Source organism: Psammomys obesus, unplaced genomic scaffold, assembly GCF_907164565.1.
Source record: "Psammomys obesus unplaced genomic scaffold, mPsaObe1.curated_primary_1811, whole genome shotgun sequence".
Taxonomy (NCBI): Eukaryota; Metazoa; Chordata; class Mammalia; order Rodentia; family Muridae; genus Psammomys; species Psammomys obesus.
In genome coordinates, this window is record NW_026585797.1 from 15588067 (window position 1) to 15595189 (window position 7123).

Consider the following 7123-nt stretch of genomic DNA (forward strand, 5'->3'; position numbering starts at 1 on the left):
ACCCACAGGTTGAGAACAACCCGTCCGAAAGCGCTGGCAGGACGTGGATGTGGTTCAGGGAGAGAGAGCTTGCCTGCTGTGCCTGCACCATGGACTGAGTCCTCATCCCTGTAAATAAGTGAGTCGTGAGCCCAAGTGAACTGCGTAGCAGGGTGAATTTCCTTCTACTTTAATGTTAGATCTGGGACAGAAGTTCCCTCAGAAAAACTGTGCTGGGCTTAGAACCCGATACACAAATGTAGAATTGTATAAGCAAATGACTTAACCTGTTAAATATGGTTTGAGGCCACACATTAGGTATGAAAAAAAAAATTATTAAGGGTTCAGAGTTTGCACGGATTTTGCAAAGACCTTACGTGCTTGAAGATGACCGTTTCTGGTTTGGATTTGCATTTACAAGTTGGGTATGGAAGACTGGGCTTCAAATTAGACTTTGGAAACGGGTGGTGGCTGTTTGCAGCCCCGTGAAGAGGCCAGTACAATACCCTGGCTTCAATCTCCAGCTCCAAAAATCCGTAGATTTTGAGAACAGCACCACATACACCAACTTCCCGTTTAGTGCGAAATGCGCAAACTCAGCCTCTCCAGCACAGAGGATTGATTCCAGGTGTTAATTGGTTCCCAGGAAGCCAGTCAGGGCACTCAGTCAGGGGACCCTTCCCCCGACTGCGCGGGTACCCTCTGCAATCACGTGCAGTCCCGGCAACTCTGGCGCCTGAGAAGGTGCTGAGTGTGGGACCAGCCTGCCTGCCGCGTCTCGGCGGAGCCTGCAGATGTGCTGCTGGAAGGCGGGTGATTAAGTACAGGGAGAAGAGTGCAGGGAGGCAGAGCACAGCAATTAAGTCTTCCCTGAACTGCGCAGGGGAAGCCACGGGCGTCTATAGGCAAAAATGACTCCATCTGAGCTCACAGTCTGCTCAGAAAACCCTGTCGTGTCCCGATCACCCTGGACCCTTTCCTAACAGGAGGGTGGCACTGTCCGTGCCCGCTCCCCAGTTCGGAAATGGAACAGAGCGTAGTCACTGCCCCACCCACCGGCTGCCTACCCGCCCACTGTTCTCTCTACTTATCTTCCCAACAAGGAGTCAGGTTTGGTCTTGACCGGATCCTTGTCTCATCTTCGTGGTCCCTCACTGGGGACAATAGTATGATAAGAAACATAGCTCCTGCTTCACCCTCTCTCTGCCCCAGGCAGCCTTAGAGGCCTGCTAAAGGCTTTCAAAACGAACTCCCTGCAAGATGTAGCTGAGGTGAAAATAGCTCACCTCCGGTTTGCGGAAAAATCATTACAAGTAGATAAAGCAAGAACGGTTCCTGTGGCCAAGAGAGGTAATAAGCCCCGAGTTTTTGTTGTAGTTTAACAGCTTCCACACGATGCTGCCAACTAGAGATTGGGGCAGAGGTCCAAACCCTGATATTCAGCTTCTCAGATTTAGTGATCTGATTCTGATATAATAGAGTATATGTCTCATGCAGGAATGAACATGCTTGGGAGGGGTTTTGGATCATGTTTCCTTGTGAGATTTTGGTTTGTTTGTGTTCCCTGCTTTCCAGCCAACTGAGATTTTAAAGCTGCACTTTTCTTTTTCTTTTTCTCAGAACTATTTGATAAAGGATAAAGTGCTTCCATTTTTCAGACTTGAAAACTAAAAATCCAAATGGGGAAAAAATTAGAGTAATTGCCACAGTAGATGTCGGTAATTAAAATCGTGAAAGCATTCTTTTCTAAGAAGCTCCATAATGCATGCAGACTGTCCTTGCCCTGTAGCCAAACCTTACCTAATTCAGATCTTTTCCTTTGAGTACATCTTGATTTGTTTTCAGGTAAACATGAGCTCTCCCTGCCTGCCAGGAACATTTTAGGGAAAGTTTCAGGGACAGTCTGCTCCACAGTTTGGAAAAGGGAGACTTCCTCTCTTGAGGGAGTAATGGCCTTTGCCAAGATCTGTAAGCATCACAGAGAGGCACATGGAGACTGGGAGGTCTCCCTCAGTGCCCCATGTTCCTGCCCAGGCAGGCAGATGGGGGTGGAAGGGAGAACAGCTGAATCCTGGAGAGATAAAATGAGTTTGTTGTCACAAAATCTTATCCCATTAGACAATACAGACCTTTCAATTCCTTGAAGAGAAACAAGTGGAAAGATAAAAATGTGGTCAGATATGGTGATGGACACCATGACTCAGGACATGAAAAAAAGGTGAGGAATTCAAGGCCAGCCTTAGCTACGTAGCAAGTTAGAGGCCAGTCTGAGCTCATGAGATCCTGGACAGTATGAGGGCACTTCTATTAGCTAGGGGACAAAAGACATCTACACATTTCTTTCTCTTATTTTTACTTACCACTGGCAGATGATGAGAAAAGGTCAGGGTGACTTTGATCAGTTTCTAGGAATTAAATAAATGCATTACTATTATTAAGTATCTACCATATTCGGACACTGAGGATGTAGGATAAATGACGTGTGTCCTGCCCTCAAGGAACTTACAAGCCTCTCTGCACGCAAGCCATTTAAAATGAGATGTTTCTTTCCCTGGGAGGGAAAGTCACTATTAAATGGGTTTTGTGCTTCTCTGACCTTTTCCTGATGCTTTCCAAGTCCCCATTTCAAATGTCAGCTGGATGAAAATGATGGTCTCCTGAGAGTCAGGAACCCCAAACACCTTCCCATCAGCCCAACTGTGAGCTGTGTCCTAGGCTCCTCCACCTTCCTTCCTCACACAGTCTCTCAGCCTCACTAGAAATTCTTTTCACTTCTTTGATCATTCAGGTCTGACGGTGGCTTGAGTAAAAGTGTCTCCCACCGGCTTATGTACTGGAATAGTTGCTCTCCAGCTGGTGGCAGTGTTGGAGGAACTATGGCACCGGAGTTAGGGTTTGAGGGTTTCAAGTCTCCTGTCAGTGCTTTGTGTTTTGGTTTAAGATGCGGTGCCCTTGCTCTTCTCCCTGTCCCACCTGCTGCTGCTCTGTTCCCACCACCATGGACTCTAATCCTCCGGAACCGTAAGCCCAAAGAAGCACTTTCTTCTGTAAGTTGCCTTAGTCACATTTAATCACCAAAACAGAAAACCAAACTTTAAGACCTCTCTCTGATTTTATGGCCACCATCTTAATTCAGAGTTTTAATCCTCTCATTGGGAGCACTTAAGTGCATTTTAGCTTATTGCTCTGGCATAGACCCAGTCAATCTCCATTTGCATTATTGTAGTGTCATTTTAGGGTGCATTATAACTCTCTGGAGTAGGCACCAAGTTCTTGACTATCGTTTCCTGGGAATGTGAACTGTGATTGGCTAGGGACAGGCCCTTAACTCAGGCTTATTACACGTAATCAAGAGTGGTGAGTGGATACCTGTGTCGTTGGCTGACTCCACACTACTGTGATTTTTCTTTGAAAGATATCAATGACCACTCTCAACATTCTAGAAGCCCTCTCCTACTTAAGAAATTGTGATTTCATCTGCCATGAGCCAGCAAACCAAATCAGCACACTTATTTGGACATCATTTAAATCAAGAGCGTGTACCCTGTGGAGCCCCTCTTCTGTGGTACAGCATGAGAGTTTCAGGGCACTGGCTTTGTGCGGACTATCTCAGTGGCTGGGGAGCTTTTGTTGCCTGCTTTGGTGCAGGCTACAGCTGTCACTCACATCTAAGTCATTAAAGTAAGCTTCAGTGTTAAATTTTTAGTAATCAGTGATTCTAGTTTATTATTATTATTAATTACACTTTATTCACTTTGTGTCCCCCATAAGCCCCTCCCTCCTCCCGTCCCAACCCCACCTTTCCTCCCCCTTCTTCACGCATGCCCCTCCCCAAGTCCACTGATAGGGGAGGTCCTCTTCTCCTTCCTTCTGATCTTAATCTATCAGTTCTCATCAGAAGTGGCTGCATTGTCCTCTACTGTGGCCTGGTACGGCTGCTCCCCCCTCAGGGGGAGGTGATCAACAAGCAGGCCAATCAGATTATGTCAGAGGCAGTCCCTCTTCCCATTACTATGGAACCCACTTGGACACTGAACTGTCATGTGCTACATCTGTGCAGGGGTTCTAGGTTATCTCCATGAATAGTCCTTGGTTGGAGTATGAGTCTCTGGGAAGTTCCAGTGATTCTAATTTTTAACTTTCATTTTAAAAGAAATCTTCCAGGGGGCTACAGCAGGGATACAAAGTGAATAAACCATAATTTATAAAAATACAAATAAACTTCAAAAAGTGAAAAAAATAAAATTAAAATTAGAAAAAAAAGGAAATCTTCCAAATTTTCCTGTAAAAATATGTGGCAAGAGTCTCAGACTTACTAAAGTTTTATTATTTGTTATTATTGATGTGTGCATGTGAAGGTCAGAGAACAACTTTATAGGGTCGGTTTTCGCCTTCCATCTTTATGTGGACTGCAGAGCTCAAAGTCAGGTTGTCAGGCTTGTATCTGCCAAGCTGTCGCACCAGCCACTAGGCTTACTATTACATTTTTATGATAAGCTTTGTCCAGCCCAGGGTTCAATACCCAGTAAAACACACACACACACACACACACACACACACACACACACACTAAAATGAATTTAAATACCTTTAACTAAAAATGAGTAAACATTTACATTATTCTGTCAAAAATGTCCAAGTGATCCTACAATTAATGGTTTCTTTTTCAATGCAGAGATGTACAAGACAGTCCTGAGACAGTCCTCATCATACAACGCTGATTTTTTCTTTCAACTATGGTTGAAGATGCTGAGCGCCGGTGAGGAAGAAGTGGAGCTGGCAACTGAAGCCAGGTTATGTTCTCTGCATACATAGCAGCCATCTCACTTAGAAGCATGTACGGCCCACCATCTTTGGAACTATCTTCCAAGTGAGCCCCGACAGGAAGCTGGTGCACAGGTGTGAGGCCAGCACAGGGAACAGGTGGACATTGTGTCCACAGATCTGTGGGTGGGATAGGCCAATGGGAGTCTTTTCCCCATACACTGAGAACTCTAATTAGCAGGATGGAAGCAGCTGGTCAGGAAGAGGAAGCTCAGAGGAGCACTATTGTGAAGACGCAAGAAGGCACGAAATGATCTCAGTTCAGAGAGTGACTGACTATATATTTTTAGCACCTACCTAGTGCAGAAAAATAATGTGTGGATTTTTTTTTCAAAAGCAAAGAGGAAATGTTATTGAAGGTACTAAAGTATAAAGAAATTTTTTCCTTAAATTATTTTACAGGGGCTGGGGTGTAGCACAGCCTGGTGATAAAGCCTTAGCCTGGCATATGCAAGGCCCAACTTCAATCCCCAGCATTGCAAAAGCACAAAAAAGGAAATTGTTTCTGAAGGACTTTGTGTTGGTTATATGGGGGTGCCATAGTGAAATACAACAAAGCTGAAGGGCTTAAACAAGAGATTTCTGCTTTCTCACCAAGCAGGAGAGCAGAAGTTCACAGCCAATATGGCATCAGGGCTGGTCATGCTGCAACCCTTCTTCCCAGCTTGGAGATGTCATTCACCATCTCACTGTATCCCTGCAGAGCTATCCTGAGTGCTTGCTGAGAGAAAAGTCTCCAGTTTTCCTCTGCCTCCACCACTCTCATGGTGGTCCTCCCAGACAGTGGTCCTCCTGGACTGGAGCGCCACACACAGCGTCCTTTAACCCCAGTTATCTCACTAGAGACCCTTTCTCCAGACCAGTCACAATGAAACTCAAAGTGGTTTTGTTAACGTACAAGAGGGAATGTTCATCCATAGTTAATCAATTAAAGACAACATTTAGAGTCATAATCTTGTATACTGAATGTTGTTGATTATTAATATTTATTATTGATTTATCTTTTAGCTAAGCAGCAGTTATTCCTGTTTAGGAATAACTGTATTCCCAAATCACCACACAGAGACTAGAATTTATTTAATTAACCTAGAGCACAATGCTGGGCAATAGTTACTCCATCCTAAACCTCCAAGCCCGCATAGTTTCCTCCCATTCAGATTTCACCCAATATACTTGCTTTTAATCTGGTTCATCTCTCCTCCCGGTTCCAAGTCCTGACCTGCCGATCTCTCCTCCCCCCACTTGCTTCTTTCTCATCCCCTCTGGACCAGGATGTTCCACCCTATTCTCTCCACTGCTCAGCATTGGCTGGTTTTACTGAAATTACAGAGAACAAATGGTGACATTTACATGAACTTGAGACAAGTGAGGCTTAGAATAAACATCACAATGCAATGTCAGGACTGAAACCAGATAGTGGGGTAGAGAGATCAGCATTTGAATGAACAAGGGTAAATTGTATACATTCCAGAAGAACGTTACACCCACAACTAAATAATACTTTATGTGATATCTTGGCTGGTTATCACATTCTTCTCTCATTCCTGCATAGGTATACACTAAGTCATCAAAATGTGCTCTTCTGGCAGCTTCATTTTCAATCACTATAATTAAAAGTAACATGAGTTTCTCTTGGAAAATAAAGACTACAAGCACTTTTTGGTAATTTTTTTAATTTTGAGGAAGGTATTTCTGCTGATTCAATCGACATTTTATGAGCTGTGACAATCCTGAGTTCATTTCTGATAAATTATTTTGAAATATGGATCTCAGTAAATCCAGGACTGATAATTATTACAGAAGAATATTCTACAAAGATTTGATTTTTCATACAAACCAGTTTCACATCAGCCTGAATTTGATTTTAAATGCAAATTTGTACAATGGCATTTCAGTGCTTCCTTTTACATTTTGTCTGCCTTGTGGATATGGTGCAAAAAACTGACCCCACGGTTTGTGTATTACCAAAACTTCTGTTTGTCTGCTATCACTAAGACATTAACTGCAAAAGAAAATTAAATTTTAAAGTGCCTGCTTTGTTAGTTACTGAGCAATCTGAGTCTTCATATGTAAATGTTCTAGTCCATCAGTTGAGCTCATCTTTAAAATTGATTTCTGGGGCTGGAGAGATGGCTCAGTGGTTAAGATCACTGGCTGCTCTTCCAGAGGTCCTGGATTCAATTGCCAGCACTCACACAGTGCCTCACAACCACCTGTAATTGGATCCGGTGTCCTCTTCTGGGATACAGGTGTGCATCACAGACAGAGCACTCATAGATAGATAGATAGATAGATAGATAGATAGATAGATAGATAGATA